The sequence below is a fragment of the Pelodiscus sinensis genome, chromosome 1 (genome assembly GCF_052426305.1).
Source record: "Pelodiscus sinensis isolate ZL-2025 chromosome 1, ASM5242630v1, whole genome shotgun sequence".
Lineage (NCBI taxonomy): Eukaryota > Metazoa > Chordata > Testudines > Trionychidae > Pelodiscus > Pelodiscus sinensis.
The window spans coordinates 79,108,418-79,125,536 of NC_143052.1; positions in this window are offsets into that span (position 1 = coordinate 79,108,418).

Sequence of the window (17,119 nt, forward strand, 5' to 3'; positions counted from 1 at the left end):
AAAATAACGTTAGTGTGAACACTCTGGTGCCTCTAATGCCAATTAATTGGCCTCCGGGAGGCCTCTCGCAGCTCCCCAAAGTGCTTCCTGGGGTTCTGAATCCAAAGTAGCTTATCTATATTAATGATGCCTGCCTTGGACTACATTCCATTCTTCCCCATAGTGAGAACCCACAAGTTCTTAGTAATTTAGTAATTTCAAAATAATTTCCTAGTGTACACGTGGCCTCAGTGTGTATCTGCAACAGGCCCTTTCTTCCCGCAGGGAGGGTTCTTCAGGCAGTTCTAGGGAGAGATCTTTCCTTCTTTCAGCTCTTTTCTCACGAGCAGCAAATAGCAGGTTTTCTCCCAAGTGAGTTTTTCTTCTCCTTTTTAATTCCTTGTCTGGTCTGTGCTTCTTTTGCAGGTATGGTGGGACAGGGCAGGCTGAGATCAGAGGAGAATATTAATCACTTGTTGCCCAACCAAGAAAGGAGTTAAAGAAATCAAGGCATGAGTTGAACAAGGTGTGGGCCTCTTTGCAATGATAGTAGTGAGGAAAGGATAGCATTTGATTTTATCAAAGAGGGGAAATCTATAGGGTATTACATAACACTAGATAAGAGGGGAGAGGAACTAGAGATGTTACAGAGCCTGAGGATTTGGTAGACATGAACAAACAACATTGTGGGAAAGAAGTGAAGTGGAATCAAGAAGAGAAGTGGAGTTTGGGAGAGATTGAGTGGTGGAGGAATAGCCCAAAACAGATGTTTGAAAGGCATTTGAAGATGTGACACTAGGCAAAGGGGAGAAGTCAAGTATAGAGTCGTGAATTTGGGAATCATTCACATAACCATGGTAGCTGAAGCCTGTCAAATATTTGGGACAGCAAGTTTAGAGAATGAGGAGGAAGAAACTAAAGAATAGAAGCATGAGAAACACAAAGAAATGGAATAAGAGGGAGAGAATGAAGAGACACAGAAAGAGATAAAGGAATTATGTACAAGGTAGGAGGTGAACAAGAAAAGCTGAAAAAGAGTAACAATAATGATAAAATAACCTTTTACACATAGCCAGGAGATAATCTTTTTAGAGCCTTTTACAGCAGATTTTTATAGGGATTTCTATTTACATTTACACAATGGCTACATCTAGACTGGCATGATTTTCCGGAAATGCTTTTAACGGAAAAGTTTTCCGTTAAAAGCATTTTTGGAACAGAGTATCTAGATTGGCACGGACGCTTTTCCGCAAAAGCACTTTTTGCGGAAAAGCATCCGTGCCAATCTAGACGCGCTTTTCGCAAAAAAGCCCCGATCGCCATTTTCGCGATCGGGGCTTTTTTGCAGAAAACAAATCTGAGCTGTCTACACTGGCCCTTTTGTGCAAAAGTTTTGCACAAAAGGACTTTTGCCCGAAAGGGAGCAGCATAGTATTTCCGCAAGAACACTGACAATGTTACATTAGATCATCAGTGCTTTTGCGGAATTTCAAGCAGCCAGTGTAGACAGCTGGCAAGTTTTTCCGGAAAAGTGGCTGATTTTCCGGAAAAAATTGGCCAGTCTAGACACAGCCAATGAATAAAACAAACTCTTTGAGGTAACTGTTAATGGCCATATGATGCTGACATATTTAATCATTCTATGGATGATACCATATGGAAGTTTATATCCTATCTGCAAGGATTGGAAGGCCATTTCTTTGAGAATGCTTCATAATGGGAGATTTTTAAAAAATCTCTTGGCAGGCTGACCAGAATTCACTGAGTAGCACTCTAAAAATGTTGAAAATTATGCATCTTCCTCTGGAATAGAGATGGAAAAGAGTCAATCCCTGTGAAATATACTTCTCAGTATCAATTCCAAAGCAAAGCAATTTATGTTGATATTTAATTTAATCTTATGTTAATTATTGTTTCTGTGTCTCATATGCTCTCCACACAGGGGTCATGCCAGGTTTACATTTTCCTATTTACTTTAAAGGCAGCTATGGCTTTTCTGTAGCTTCTGATTTTGTATGTCTGCTTCTCAGATGTCATTCCTCTTGACAGGTAAGAGTTTCTCAGTCTCTCTGGGATTACTCTTGTTTACTGTTACAATATAGTCTCTTGCCATAGACCAAATCATCACGTTAATTTTTAATCCTCTCAGGTAAATTCAAAGACAGTAACTATCTTCTATAAGATTTTTTAATGTGACCTGACTGACCTTATTAGCTCCATATTAAGACCATTTACCTTGGCAGATAGAGGTGCCTATGCTCATTATATATCTTATTAGCTGCTATTGTAACCACCACCACAGCAGATTTGTACCTGGGACCTTGGGAGCTGACTATAGGGAACCTCTACCCTCTGAGCTAAAAGCCAGCTAGCTCCCAGCCCATGCTGTAGAGGTCTCTTGATCTTAACTATTGCAGTGGTCTATGTGCCACTTGCATTACTCAGTAACCACACTAGGGGTGTGTCTAAACTACATGGCTCCATTAATGGAGCCATGTAGAGTAGGCTGATCATCAAAGGGAAATGAAGCCGCAATTTAAATAATCGCGGCTTCATTTAAATTTAAATGGCTGCCGTGCTGAGCCGACAAATAGCTGATCAGCTGTTTGTCGGCTCAGTGTGCTAGTCTGGACGCTCCCACGCCGACCTGAAAGCCCTTTATCGACCTCCCCGTTATGCCTTGTAGGATGAGGTTTACCGGGGAGGTCGATAAAGGGCTTTCATGTTGGCAGGGGAGCGTCCAGACTAGCGCGCTGAGCCGACAAACAGCTGATCAGCTATTTGTCGGCTCAGCATGGCAGCCATTTAAATTTAAACGAAGCCGCGATTATTTAAATGACTGCTTCATTTCCCTTTGCCCAACAAACAAATCTACATGGCTCCGTCGACGGAGCCATGTAGTTTAGACATACCCTAGGTGTGTGGGTTACACTATCAACAAGGTATGTGACCTGAAGACACATATTTTTCTAATCTACAGTTGGGCTCCTAGGAATATGTATTTTCTTTCATGAGAAATACCTTCACTATATTTCAAATGAGACATCAAACAATGTATACTGCTCTCCTCTGTGAACTCTTCTTACTATTCACCACAAGGCTGCATAAATAAGAGCCTTGGTAACTCCTGTCAAAACAGTGCCTAGCACCTTCCAATTTTTGGTATTTGGAACAGCTCTGCTCTGTGTGATCAAAACATAAGTTTCCACAATTATTATCAAGAGTCCTAAGTTTAGATTCATTTTTCTTTTTCAAAGTCTACATTCTTGACAAAAAGAAATCCAAACAGTTGTGAATCTTCCTGACCATTGCCACTAACTCCATCTCAATAAAATCTGATAGGGTATGTCGACACTTGCATCCTTTTTCACTTGCTGCAAATGTAGGCATTCGGAATTACAAATCAAGCCCAGGATTTAAATATCCCGTGCTTGATTTGCATCTTCCCAGCCGGGCACCATTTTTGAAATTGACAAGTCCGGAATAACTGCCCGCCTCTGCACGCGGCAGTGAAACAGGCGTTCAAAATAAAGCCCTATTTCGAACTACCTGTTAAACCTCATTGCAGGAGGAAAAAAAGGAAGAGTAAAATATAAAGGCTTTAGTCCGGCAGCTACTCATGTCTTCCTTTAAGGACTTCCTTTAAGGTCTATACAAGATTTTTTTGTGGATTCTGTATCTCAAGATCATACATTTTAAGAATCTGACTAAAGCATTCTGTCACTATTAAGCATTTTGTAATAGGGACAATTCATCCGACACTGGCCACTCCAACACCTTTGTAATCAAAAGGCCTGATCTACACTTGGGGATAAGTTCAAATTAAAATATGCAACTTCAGCTATGTTAATTGTGTAGCAGGAGTCGATGTGACTGAATTCTAACTTTGGCACCATCATCACAGACTTCTGGTGCATTGACCTGGCCTAAGAGTTCACACAATTTGGGGAATACAAAATAAAGACAGAAGAATTCTATTACATGGAGGCTACGTCTAGACTACATCCCTTTTTCGGAAAAGGGATGCAAATTAGACGTATCGCAATTGCTAATGAAGCAGGGATTTAAATCTCCCCCGCTTCATTATCATAAAAATGTCTGCCACTTATTTTCGGCACGGAGCTTTGCCGAAAAAAAGCGCCAGTCTAGACGCGGATCTTTTGGAAAATAAAGCCTTTTCCGAAAGATCCCTTATCCCTTATTTTAAGAGGGATAAGGGATCTTTCGGAAAAGGCTTTATTTTCCGAAAGATCCACGTCTAGACTGGCGCTTTTTTCCGGCAAAGCTCTGTGCCGAAAAAAAGCAGCAGCCATTTTTATGCTAATGAAGCAAGAGAGATTTAAATCCCTGCTTCATTAGCAATTGCGATACGTCTAATTTGCATCCCTTTTCCGAAAAAGGGATGTAGTCTAGATGTAGCCGGTGTGTGCATAGGTATGGGTGCTAGAAGTGTAGGCTGCGGAAAGTAGTTGTGCTCTGTTCCTGGCCCTATATTCAGGTTCCTAGCTCCCAGTCTCTCACACAGGCTCCTGGCTCCCAGCCCTACATACAGGCTTCTGGCTCCCAGCCCTGCATGTGGTCTCTACTGCTGGCCCCATATATGGCTGTTGGCCCCGATGCCTATTCTCAGCCTTGGCCCCTTTACCTCTGTCCAGGTCTGCCCTTCCCAGAAACACAGCCCTGATACTCACCCCAGCTAGGCAAGAGGTGCATGGGCTAAGGGTTTCAGCACATCCACTATTAAAAGTGATCCAGTGCCTCTCTCTCTCACTCTCATTCTTGCAGCTTTGCCCAGGTATTTCAATAGCTTTAAGGCTTCATATATATCTTCTACGCTTGACTCTTTTCGGTGCTTCTTAAGAGTTTCCTTTCTCATCCCTACGATATTATCAGTTTTCAGTGATCCTGGTCAGCTCCTCTGCTCTCTTAAGGTATGTCTACACTACAAAGTTAATTCGAAATAACAGCCGTTATTTCAAATTAACTTTAATAGCGTCTACACAGCCAAACCGCTATTTCAAAATAAATTTGTCCCAGGGGTCCAGATTCAGCAGCTGTTGAAACTGATCAGCGGCTGATTCCAAGAAGCCCGGGGCAGAGAAACTCTGCCTCAGGCTTCCTGTAGTCAGCCGCTGGTCAGTTTCAGCAGTGGCTGAATCTGGACGCCAGTTCCGACTTACGTACAAATTCAACTTAAGAACAAACCTACAGTCCCTATCTTGTACGTAACCCGGGGACTGCCTGTAGTGGATCACTTATTTTGAATTTGGTAAACCTCATTCTATAAGAAATAAGACCAAATTCGAAATAGCTAATTCGAAATAAGTGCTGTGTAGACACTTATTTCAAATTAGGGGGCCTCCACCCCTTCCGAGGGAGCCCTGGTGGCCACTCTGGGCACAACCATGAAAACTCATCTGCTCCCCCCTCAGCACTGGAGCCCTTAAAGGGGTAGACTCTGGCCACAGTGCCTGTGCCAGTTGCAAGCCTGCCAGTACACAGCCAGCAGACCGTGCACCTGGCACAGCATGAGCCAGCAACCCGCTTCCACCCAGCCCTCCACCGCTCCCCAGGACCAGGCTGGCAGCTCCCAGGAGCCTGCCAGGGGTCGCAAAAGGAGGGCTCCTGCCTGGTCTATTGAGGAGATCATGGACCTCATTGAGTTTTTGGGGGGAGGCCTCCAATGCCCATGATCTCCACACTAGGTGCAGGAATGTGGCCGTCTACAGCCGCATGGCTCCCAGCCTGGCCACCAGAGACCACATGCACAGCCAGGAGCAGGTGCGGAGCAAGCTGCAGCAGGGCAATGCCAGGGCCTCCCAACCAGGGGCTGACCCGGAGGCCTGCCCACAGTACGAGGCCCTGGACCGCATCCTGGAGAGTCAGATGGTCCGTGACCGCCTGGTGGTCATTGACCCCGGGCAGAGGGCCCCGCCCCTGACACAGAGGAAAAGAAGGAAGAGGAGGAGGATGGCAGCCAGGAGCCTGCAGGGAGCATGTCCTGCACTCAGGACCCCCAAGCCGTACTGGAGAGCCCATCAGCAGCCTCATCTGAGGCCGGGAAGGCCTCCACATGTGAGTGCCATCACAGTCCATTTATGAGGGGCGGCGGCGGGGGAGGGGGCCAGGGACCATGCGCGTGGTCCTTGCTGACCATCGAGCAGGCAGCAACCTGTGCATCTGCTGTGCCAGCCAGGACATGTGGCCCCAACTGGGTGCCATGCAGGGGCCCTAGCCAGTTCCCCACATGCGTCTACGTGTGAAGGCACATGACAGGCTCCTGTCCCCGGGGAGAGACACTGCACACTGCCCTCCCTCCAGATGCCCCCTGTACACAGAGGCAGGGCACATCTCCCCTCCTCCTCCCCCACACACCACACTATAGGCAGCACAGGGGCTGGGGTGCAGTCCTGGGCCAGCTCACACTCCTGGGGATAGCAGGACGTGATGGTGCAGAGACCTGCCATCCTCACCTTGCAGAGGGAGGCGGGGTTTCACTCACTGTGTCCCCAGGGAGAGATCACCACTTCTCTTGTTTCATCACAGCCGGAGCACCTGCGAGTCCAGGATGCACCACCCTGCCTGGACCATCCATCCGCGCCCGGGCCAGCAGGCGCACCCACAAACAGGAGATGTCTTGGGATCTTCACTTGTCCTCTTAGAATATTGTAAATTCCTGGCATCCTGCATAGATCTTCCACCATTCCTGAATCATCCCTTTCACTGCCTGTGATGCTGGCTGAGCAGGTGCCAGTTCATGGCCAAGCCCCAAGCCTCACTAAATGCTTGCTGTGATATTCTCCAGGGTACAATCTGAGCTGAAGGACAGCTGTGTCTCCTCTATTCTCTACATGGGCGTGTCTTTTACACTGCTTTGCTCTCAAACCTACCACTCCTGGTCTGCTCTCACACAGCCTCCAACATGTAAATCACTCCCATCTATACTGTATGAATGCTATAGCAAACCACCCATGCCAGCAAACTCCCAGTTCCAGACTTGTCCCCAGAAATGTGCTTCTTGAACAGTCCAGCATCTTCCTGGACATGGGAAGTTCATATAAAATCCTGCATTTTATTAATAGAAAATAATGTGTACAACCCATGATATCTCAAATGGACTTTCTCAAACACTTCAGTCCAAACAAACCCTGGTTTTAATGAGACAATAAAACAAGTTTATTAAATACTGATAGATCTTTAAATTATTACAAGTGGAGGCATAAGAGGCAGAATTGCTTATAAGAAAATAAAAGCTAAAATGCCGTTCTGCCATTCATCTTTACTTTCACAAGCTCTTACCACATACATCAATACTCTTACTGGCTGGAATCCTTTCAGCCAGGCTCCTTCCCTTGTTGACAGCTGGCTGAGTTTGCCTTTGTCTCTAAGGAACTGCTTCGTGCCTGCTTTTCTAAACCTGGAACATGTCTTAGCAATACCAAAGAGTAATTTTTTATAACTTTATTTTTGGTGTAAGTGACCTTTTTATCATAAAGTCCGGATGTCTGATCAGTTGTCTGTACTGAGAGTCCAAGACAAAAGTGGTCAATAACTGTACATGAGCTGGATGTAGTTCGCCAGAGTTAGCCCCTGAGGGGTAACCAGATGTTTTATTTGCCTGTGCATCTGCAGGTTTGGCTGCCTGCAGCTCCCATTAGCCACAGATCACTGTTCCTGACCAATGGGAGCTGCAGGAAACTGCACGGACCAGGATACTGCTTTCTACAACTTCCATTGGCCAGGTATGGCCACTTGTTGGTCCCACTGGCTGCAGATTACTGTTCCTGGCCAATGGGAGCTGCAGGAAGCATTGTACTAGTCCATGATACTTCCCGCAGCTCCCCTTGGCTGGAAATGGCAATCCAAGACCAATGGGAGCTGTGAGTGGCCATACCTGTGGATGTGCAGGTAAATAAAGCATCTGGAACCTTGTCAGGGGCTAACCCTGGCAAACAATGTCCTGCCTTTGGATCACTTATTGCCCAGCCCTGATTCAAGAGGATTGTCTGTGACACCTTTGTAAGGCTGTTAGAGTGACCCAGGAGTTCCCATTTGCTATAGACTTGGTGAAATCTAATTAAAGAACACACCATGAGGTTGAGGTGTCTGTCCTGTTTTCTGACCATCTCCCCCGAAGTAGGCAATGCTTCAGATTGAAATTATTCCAGCTGCCTTAACTGACCTAACCATATCTCAAGTTCCCTGGAGACTGCTTCCGAAAGATTGGGTCTTTTATTTCCTCTGATATTTTGCTGCCTCCTGAACTTAATACATCAGATTTATAGTGTCTCTTCATCCATTTCATTATGGGAGTTGCCTTTTTCTGCAGCAGCCTCTGTTTATAACTGAGCAGTTTGCCCAACTCTCTTTGCATTCCTAGGACTTACAACTCACTGCAATATTCTTGTTGCCAGGACACTTTGTAAAACACTTGACTCTATTTTAATGTACATCTATTTCTGGAGCAGTGCAATGAACATGCTGTCTTTGTGGTAGTTTATTTTGCTGAGACATTTATTTGGAAGTTATTAGTCCTGCAAGGGTTTCCACAGCTGCCTCGTTTGTTCATTCAGCAACTTGTAGTAGACCAAATATGGCCAAGACCAGATACTCACAGCTGAAATGTGAGCTAAACTTATCTCTACTACAAAAAGGCTTATGTCCCATGCATGTGGTCATTTCCAAGAAATGTGTACTGATAATACATCTTTAAACATGTAGAGTGTGATTCTCATTTGCTTTGCACTTGGTGTGGTTGTTTGCACCTGTGGAAAGTGAGATTTAATCACTATAAAATGGACTTCTGGGAAGGTGTGAAGAACTCTGACTCAGTAGCATTTTTATACCCACTTTGAGTAGATAGGACTGCTATTGCTTTAGGTCTAGCCCAGCAGATGTGACACAATGCAAAGTCAAGCTCGTGCAGTTTAATAATAATGCCCCACTGTCTGTAGTGTCAGCTCTTTCTTGCTCAAGTGGACATGGTGAGCTCTGAAATGAAGTTGCACATAGCTCAATGGAAAGAGGCTTCTGGAGCAGAAACTCATAACATTTCTGGTCTTTGCTATATGTTTGCTGTTAAGTTACTGCATGGTGTTGCTCAGTGGGGCAATGAGGGCCTGAAGGCATGGAGAGACACAGATATCCCAATCCTGCCACAACCACACTTGGAAATTTGACCGGTCTATATCACTCTGCAATGGAGAGATGTCAGGGCCAAATCTGAATGGCACTACAACCCCATATGCCTGCTTTCACTGCTGCTCCCCCACCTAGGCTAGACCACTGTCCACGTGCTTTGAGAAACCTCACTGTCCAGGAGGGTGAGAAGACTGGATCCTGATTTTTGTGCTTCCTGAAGAAATAGAGACACGGAAAGAAGACGGAGTCTGGAGCTTCCAGAACTACCTAGCCCTAGATAGGCAAGGTGCTCTTCAGCCTGATGGACTCTCTGGGTCAGAGCTCAGGGTTGGGTGCAGGGGGAGGAGCATGGGGGTTGGTTGTGGGGCAGGAGGGGAGTATGTAAGCTGGACACAGAGGGACAGTGTGGGGCTGAGTGCTACGTCACCTTCAGAGAGCTCAGATTGGGGATGGGGGAATGTGGTATGTGAGACCTTGTGGGAAGGTGCAAGGAGAGTGAAGGGAATGGAGTGTGTGGAGCTGGCCGCAGGGGGAGATTGTGGGGGACAGTACTTGGGGTTGAATAGGAGAGCAAGAGCTCTGGGTCACCTACATAAGAATATTTGGTGGCATCTCGGGAGTCCTTGTCTGTATGCAGGCAAGTCTTGAAGGTTAATAATATGGTTCACAATACACACTTCCAGTTGTGATAGTCCGATGCTTGATGTTGAATAATCACATACTGGGCTAGTGAACAGGAGGGGCTACATATGGAACAATATGTCTTGGATTACCTGACTGGAAAACTAAAAGAGGGATAATTTATGGCTCTTGGATCCATTAGTACCCAAATCAGGGAAAGCAGTCATAAAACTTGAGCGCCCCATTCAAGGGAAGGAGAGGCATTATTCTCATGTGAGGCAGAGGCAAACATAGTGCTTCCAGAAGTACAGGAATGAACTCTTGTCAACATCAGAAGATATATCCTTCAGGTAAGTCTGTTTCCAAACCTGGCCTCCAGGTAGCTGCTGGAATGGAGGGTGGAGAGGGGCTGGACTAGGCCCGTTCCTGTCCGACACACACACAGTATTACTAGGTTCTCTTCTTCTGCAGGAGTGTATCTCAGAGTGAGGGTATGTCTAGACTGCAAGGCTATTTTGAGATAACAGAGGTATCCTGAAATAGCTATCCTGTATCCAAGATGGGAACTGTCGCAGAAGTCCTGACCATCACATTATGACCATCTACTGTGAACAAGCTGCTGAAAGGAGAAGTTCCTTCCATTCCTTCTTTTAATGTACCCATGAAAGAGCACATATTGTGTATATATATATTGTCAAGTAAAGTGTAACGCTTAATACACAGTACACTATATTGTTTGGGAGGCAAAGTGGTCATCAGAGCTTCTTGGGAGCTATGTGTAGCAGTGTGATACAACTAAAGGAATAGCCATCACAATAAATCATATAATTCAACTCAGTTTGGAAGGTTAATTGGCTCATTTTCCTCTAAACAGATTGTATTTGATTATCTCAGTCAATGTTAGAAGCAAATATCTCATACTCTGTAGACTGTTGTGAATGTGGTAATACACCCAGAGGATGTCATTTATCACTGTAATAACAGTTCCACTATTCCCTGACCACCCAGGAGAAAAGATTTAAATATGTCATTAGTTCTGGATAAGGGACATTCTTCTAAGGCCTTGCAATCCAAGTCTCTCATTAGTTTTGCAATCTCTTGGAGATCTAGTTCCTGTAAGAAAGCCTTTTTAAATCATCGACCCATTCTCTCATGAAGGATGGTTAATATCTGTAGTGCACATTAATCATATTAGTTAGGTGCTGCTATGAGATATTAAAGGGATGGTGCAACTTGATAAATAGTTTCAAAACATGAGTTAAAAGTATTTTCAGCTACCATGTGCCAATTTTTCTGGGGTTTTATAATTACATTCCCCTATTTAAAATATTTTTCTTTCACCCCCGTTGTATGAAAGACCCATACAAACAATCTGGGTAATTAAGTAAGAAGAGCTCTGCTCTTGCAATGTGAAGTTGCTGGGTCTCTGCACAGATTCAGGGGTCTACCCACATGCATCATACTCCAGGACTGGTGCTTAACTATCTACAATGTCCTGTCACATGTGCAGAGGAAATGGATGGCAACAATACAAGGTTTTTTCCATTTTCTAAATTACTAAATTGATGGTGTCTTTGTAAGGAACTAAATGGGGGGGGGGGGGAGCTTGGATAACTAAACTGAAATCTGAAGTAGGTCACAAGTGAAATGTATTTGGTGGGAATCAACCTTGTACTCAGTGGACATGTGTTCACATCCCAAAACCGCAGAATAATTTTGAAACTTTACTTATATATTTTGAAACAGCCCTTGTGGGAGAGTATCTGGTCTGTGAAATGCTAAGTCCAGGAGCAAAGCCTTTGTAAATACCTACTCGTCTTACATATACAAAACATTAGTTCACTGGATGGCTCGAGGCTTCGAGGTTGAAGTTTTATTAGTTTCTCATCCATTTGGAGTCCTGAACTGGAGACCGGATTAGATATAAAAAATATTATATCAGGATCATCCTGTTAGGAATTAGGAGTGTTGTTAATTTTAAGCATTTTTAAAATCTATTTTCCTTTTTCTTGTCTTCAGTCTCCCCTCTTGCGTTTCCTGTCTGCCCTCTTTGAGACTTAGCTGCAGCCAAAGAGTAACACCAATAATGTTGCCAGTTCTGAACATTAAAAAATTATGAGTTCGGCCCTCCTAAATAATGAGATCAGGAGATTTCAAAATCAGGAGGATTTTTTCTTAATTTTTGGGGGGTCCCTTCATAGAAAGGTGGCAGCCACATATGCAGCCCCATTTATTCCTTTCAGAGACCTTGGGGAAAGACCATAGGTCATAGTCTTACCACAGTCAGTTTATGGTGGCTGCACAGAAAACAGCCAATCTAAGAGAGGTTGCAAGGAGCAACCAACCAGGGCACAACAGGCTCACATAAAAGGAGCTGCAGGAGCAGTTGCAGAAAATAGGGAGGTGACTGGGTTCCTAGAAGGCTACAAGAAGGTAACCCCTCAGACAGGGCAGGGAACTGGAAAGCCAGAGAGAGAGAGAGACTGGATGGCTGCTGGGAGTTGCATGCTCAAGGCCCTGAGAAGAGGGTGAAGAAGGTAGGGGTGCCATGGGGACTGGTCAAGGGAACTGAAGCCACACTGGTGAGAAGTTAAGCAGAGACAGCAGGAGTATGCTAGCTACAGAGTCCCTGGGCTGGGCCCTGTAGTAAATGGAAGGCATGTTCTCTTTCTACCATCCCCAGCTTCCCACTAACTACTGGAGAATTGGCTAAACAATAGAACTATTTCCCTGTAAGGAGAAACACGAGCAGTGATATGGCTGGAAGACAATATCATGAAGAAGATGCTGCAGCACTTGGACTGAGGTAGGTCTGCAGTCAGTGACAATGATAGGCAAGGTACCACCAGGCGAGGATGCACCAGAGAGCCGCACTAATACTTGTTACATCCAGCAGGAGGCGCCATAGTTATGAGTGAACCCTGAGAAATTGTAGACGTACTCAAAATGGCTTTCAAATAGCTTCACATGTGCTCAGCTTCTGCCACCACCACTGAGCGGCAAAGTCCTGACTCCTGTCCCACCTCTAGAAACATTTTCATTGCTACCCCTCAGCATACTGTGGGCAATGTGGTACCCTAAGACAGGAGAGAGTCAAAGTAGCCCTACATGGCTGAGAGTGTTAGTATCTCCATGAGTACTCAACGCCTACCATCGTCCTGATTCCTCACATGCCTTTCTGACCCTTGTACTTCACTTTAAAAGAAAAAAACACTGGGAGATCAAAAGGATAAGTGTTTCCCGAAGGTACTGAAGTACAGTCTAATAATTTAAATAAACTGTGGCACAAAAGCAGAAATAGCAATGAGTAAATACCCTGATTACAGCACACAGTTCCACATATCTGAGGGGAACAAAACAAGGCATTAACATGGGCTTTACTATGATTTTGGATGGTATTTTGAAAGGACCTTTGGGGTGTTAGGTGTCCATTTCCTGTTAAAATCCACTGGAATTTGGATACTTGACTCCCTGGGAAATGCCAGAGCTTATCAATAATGAACTGTGTAACTCTCGAGTTAACAGACTCACCAAGCTTAGCTCTGACATTTATACAAAGCATATTCTTACCCTAGATAATGTACAGCAAAATGCCAGGCATTCAAAATAGCAATAGAAAACCTGTTGGGCCCCTGACAGCAAAGCTCAGCATTCCAACTGCATTGCCATGAATATTAACATTCACTGCGAGATTGTAAAGGCCATTCAGTTTTTTCAGAGCTCAGACAAGATCCCCAGGGTCAACAATGGGTCCCTTAAGGGAAGCATTCCAAAGATCAGTCCTGCACAGTTATGTACCAAACACAAGTTACTGTAGTAGGCTAATGTATTTCAAGAGACATTGTGGGGATTTCCAATTACAGGTTGTAAAACCTGTGGCTAAATTATCCCACAGCAGCAGCTGCATGGGCTTCTCTGAGCTCTCATGGCAGCATACTGCCATTTAACACAGTCACTGTTTCACTTCCCTTCTTCTGGGTGATACACAGCTGTAAATCTGCATAGTGCTGGACTCATTAAAGAAAAGTAGCAACCCTGATATTGAAATTTGCCTCCCTGCATGAGGATGGGAGTCATCGGTCATTGCCAGCCAGCAGAAAAGTTCTATAGGCTGGATTCACAAGTAGGAATGTAAGTATGACATAGCCAAGTGTTGATGTGCCTAAATTTAGATACCGGGCTACCTTGTGGAATTTGTAATCCCAAGTTAGGTACCCTGGCTACCTGCACAATGTAAGGGGACAGGTAGGTGTTTAAAAAGGGGTTCACAAAAGCCAGCAAGTTGAATGGGGAGCCACCCAATGGTGCATCTACACTGCACCCTTAGCTTGAAATTAGCTATGCAATTTGAGCTATGCAAATTGCGTAGCTTATTTCGAAATTTGGCATTGTCTACACAGCATCCCAAATTTTGAAACAAAGCCCTATTCTGAAATGAGGAACAAGGTTTACAGGGACGTCGGAATAGCGTGCCCGTTATTTCAAAAGCTATTTCAAAATAACAGGCACACTGTCAAGACACAGAAAACTCTATTTTGGGATACTGGAAGTATCCCGAAATAGCGCCCCTGTCTAGATGCACCCTAAGTTAACCAATAAGAAATAGCAAGTAAAGGGGTGTGGCATAAGGCCAGCCCTTCAAAGGCACTTAATTATGTAACTCTGGGCCAGAGGTAGGCACTTATGTCCATTTGGGATTCATAGCCATGACCCTCTCCTGGAACTGGATACCTAAGCTAGGTTAGGGAGACGTAAGGTAGGTAAGGGAGGCCTGGTAGAGCCTTTTCATTCATCTTTTTTGCAGCTGATTTTCTGTGGGAGTCAGACTCCTTGATAGACTAGTCAGATGTCCTGCTCCTCTTCCTCCTTCTCCTCTCTTCTTGGGTAGAGCATCACTTGCTGATGGTAATAGACAGGGGTGGAGTTGCAGCGTCATGATGCAGCGTCATGACAAGCTAGAATCCCTGGGCAACTGATATCAAGGGGCTATGTCTATACTGCTGGCTTCCTGTGCAAGAACTTTTTGTGGAAGAGATCTTCTGCAAAATTTCTTGTGCAAGAGCGCGTGCACACTGCCATGTGCTTTTGCGCAAGGGATGTGCTTTTGTGCAAGAGCATCCACACTACTATGGATGTTCTTAGGCAAGAAAGCTCTGATGGCCATTCACAGAATGGCCATCAGAGCACCTGTGCTTTTTCCAAGAAACCCCTGTTGTCCGCCCATACACTCCTTTTTGCGCAAGAGCTCTTGCGCAAAAAAAAGGCTTATTCCTCGTAGAAAGAGGAATAATTCTTGCGCAAAAAGCCCTGTCTTCTGACAATCTACTGTACTTTTTCTTGTATGAAAACACACTTGTAGCAGGGACGCTCCATGAGTTTTTGAGCAAAAATGACTGTTGTAGGGAAAAACTCTGCTATGTAGACATAGCCTAAGAGTTAAGTCAATGTAATTGTAAGTCACTGCTTAATGCCTCATTACTTTTTAGTAACCACATGTCACAGCAGTCACAGGTGATTGATAGGATCTTACCTAGGCATTTCCAGGGTAAAGCTGCTCCACTCCTTCCAATATATGGCAGAATGAACCTGATTTTTTTTTAAAAACAGTGAACCCCTAAGACGCAGGTTCACAACTGAAATGAATCAGAATGCAAAGGAAGCTGGACTGTGGGCTGCAATCTGATGAAATAGAAACAGCAAATGACTATTAAGAAAGAGGGCTCAGCAAAGACAAAACTGTTTGGGAAATAATTTAAAAGTGTACAGTTTTTCTAAGCTCTCTGTCTTAAGAATGTTTGCAGAAGAAATTCATTGAGTAACATTTATTATTGTTTTCTCAGCCTTGGTACTTCTTGTCTTTCTCAGATTTCCCTCTTGGCACTCAGCTCTGGCATCAAAACTGCAGCCAGCCCTTGCAATATATGTTAAAAACATGCCTTATTTATTTGTTACAAAATACACTTGAAGAGATTACGATATAACTGCTAGCATTCAGAGGTGTTCCTGAAATACCTGCCTCACGATCAAAGGCAATACCATGTGATGCCTTTTTCCAAATTACTTCTGCTGATTCTTCCCGGGATAGATCACTGCTTGCTAATCAGTTTATTGGTGTTGAAACATCATTCATAGCACTCTATGTGAAGAGAAGTTTAAGGTCACTTGTACTGTGTCTATAGAAAGGATTTGGAGAAATTGGAAAGGTTTCAGAAAGGGTCCACAGGCTAGTGAAAAAGATGTCAAAGGGACAGAATGCAAGTCAGGCCAGCAAAAGCTGAAGAAATAGGGTACCTATAGTTTGGAAAAGAGGAGATTGACGGGGATGTGTGGACCTAGTCCCACACTTTTCTGGTTCTTGTCATGCAGACAGAAAGCAGAGGACCAGAAATCCAAAGGGCAAACAGTGCAATGCTTATTGAAACTAGTTTCAGGCAAGCATGTCCATAGTTCTGATGCTGCAGAGATCTTGTTTCTCATTTTTCCCTCGCTCCCCCGGCGTAATAGGCATCTCTCTCTCTAGATACACAAAAAATCTTTTCCTACAGAACGACAGAGTGACGTCATGTGTCACTCTAGATCCCACAGCCCCTCGCTCTGCCCTCAGCCACATGGCCTCCCCCCTCACCAATCCCCCATCCTGGGGAGGGGGGAGGAGCTGTGCAGCCTCTGCCCAGGCCTGGCCCAACCCCCCAGGTGGCCACGGGGAGAGAATCGGGCCTGGTGAGACTGGGGGGCAAAAGCTGGGGCTGCTGGAGTTGGGGAAGAGCTGGTACAGGCCTGGCCTCAGCCGCTCCCACTCTCCTGTGGCAGCTGAGCCTGACCTAGCATGGTGAGGTGTTGGCCTGGCTCAGGCCAGCTCTGTCCCTCCACTCCTGCCCCCTGGCAGTGGAGGGGAGACAGCTGAGGCTGCCAAGGTTGAGAGGGGAAGGGGAAGAGCAGAGGTTGTCATGGTCTTGGCCCTGCCTGGTGGCCAGGGGAAGAAGGGGAGAGCCTCAGACTGCCCTCCCGGTGGCTGAGGAGAGAGCTGAGCCCTGCACAGCTTAGCCCATGTCCCTCCTGGCAGCCAGGGGCACAGAGGAAGGGCTGGGGTGGCCTTGGCCTGTTGGGGGATGCAGGGGAAGAGCCAGAGTGGCCTCAGACTCTCCCTAGTGTCTGGAGGGGAAGAGCTCCCCGGTGGCCTATGGGCAAGCCAGGTGCGACCTCATCCCCTCCCCTGCAGCCGGGGGAGGGAGGGCAAGAGTCAGAGTTGCAGGGCCCAAGAGCTAGGGTTGGCTGGGGGGGCCAAGAGCTGGGGCCAGCCTGGGGGGGCAAAGGCTATGCAAGGCTGTAGCCTGTGGGAAAGGGCAAGGGCCGGGGCAGTCTTGGCCTCTTGTGTGGG